The sequence below is a fragment of the Gekko japonicus genome, unplaced genomic scaffold, assembly GCF_001447785.1.
Source record: "Gekko japonicus isolate JY-2015 unplaced genomic scaffold, Gekko_japonicus_V1.1 scaffold1849, whole genome shotgun sequence".
NCBI lineage: Eukaryota > Metazoa > Chordata > Lepidosauria > Squamata > Gekkonidae > Gekko > Gekko japonicus.
Window position 1 is genome coordinate 98,760 of NW_015172062.1, and position 1,322 is coordinate 100,081.

The window sequence follows — 1,322 nt, forward strand, 5'->3', positions numbered from 1 at the left end:
CTCATCCCCCCCCCTCCGAACTACGACCCGCTCTAAAGACCGAAAGATCTTTCTGCGTGCTGGGAAAGAAGTCTTCAATCGACCTACACGGCTCCCCTTCTCTCCCTCCCCCTCCCCAAGGTTTTGTGTTCAAAGATCGTTGCATTTGGGGGTTGCAAGGACGCCCTGCGAACGCCTCGGACTCTTGCAAGCCCCGCACACGCCACCACGAAAAAGTAACGGGGGGGGGGGGGGGGAGTCTTCATCATGGAGGGCTGAAAGCCTGCCCGCGACTGGCACCGAGAGCGTGGCGGAGGAGAGGAGAAAGCACCCGGGCAGGGAAGTTGGACTCATTCTTCGTGTGCTGCTGTAAAATGAGGAGGGGTGGGAGCGAGCGAGCGAGAGAGCGAGAATCGGGACTATTGGGGAAGAAGGGGTGCGCTCCGCCCCCCCCCCCGCGAGACGGCAGGACAAGGCGGCCAGGGCAGAAGGGGGGGGGCGCGCGAAAGAAGTTGTTTTCTGGCCGCCGCGGGCTACGACGGGGGTGCCGCCAGGCAGCCGCGCTAACAAAGGCAGGGGGGGAAAGCAGGGCCGAGCAAGGGCAACGGCGAGAGCGGAGCCAGCAACCACAAGCGACCCAGCCAGGCAGGCAGGAGCGAAGCGAGGAGCAGCCAGGCGGCGGCACTTACCACGTGATGGAGCAGAGTCCGGGCGGATCCGGCCCGGTACAAAAAAAATATATCAAAAAATGTAAAAAAAAAAAAAATTAAAAGGGCGCAGTTTGCAAACACGGCCAGGAAGCGAGCCGCCGCCGAGTCCTCCTCCTCCTCTCCGCCGCCTCCTCCTCCGCGGCGGCGGCCCCCGCCGTCTTCCTCCTTTTCTCTCCGCCGCGGCTGTTTTTCCTCTCGCTGCCCCCTTTTTTCCTCTCCCCTCCTCCCAGCCCCGGCTCCCCTTTCCCTGCCCGCCTGCTCCCTGCTCTCCTGCAGGCAAGGAGGGCGGGCGGGCAGGAAAAGGGCTGGGGAAGGAAAGGATTTCGGGGGGGGGTGTTGTGTGTGTCTCCTCTTTTGCAACCGCCCCCACGCCACACACCCTGGAGAAGGAGGAAGAAGCGGCGGCGGCAGCAGTGGCGGGGGGGGGGAGGTGCTCCTGTTTTCCTCCCCCCAGCGGCGGCGGCGGCTGTTGCGGTGCCTCCTCCTACTGCAAAGGAGGGTCTCGCTCGCTCGCTCTTCTTCAAAGTGGGGCACGGCGTGCAATAATGTCTGCGCGGCTTCCTCCTCCCCCGCCTTCGCCCCCTTTTTTGCTGAAGCCTCCGCTCCCCCCCTTGGCCTCCGGTTCCCCCCCCC

At 64.3% G+C, this 1,322-nt stretch overlaps 1 protein-coding gene across 1 annotated transcript in view; it reads right to left on the reverse strand.

Annotated features, from left to right (window-relative positions):
• Window positions 1-772, reverse strand: part of LOC107118446 (KAT8 regulatory NSL complex subunit 1-like) — a 21,288-nt gene extending 20,516 nt beyond the window's left edge. Inside the window, exon 1 of the mRNA XM_015420789.1 lies at window positions 669-772. The gene's annotated coding sequence lies outside the window, so the exon portion shown is untranslated. The remainder of the gene's footprint in view (window positions 1-668) is intronic.
• Window positions 773-1,322: the final 550 nt, after the last annotated feature.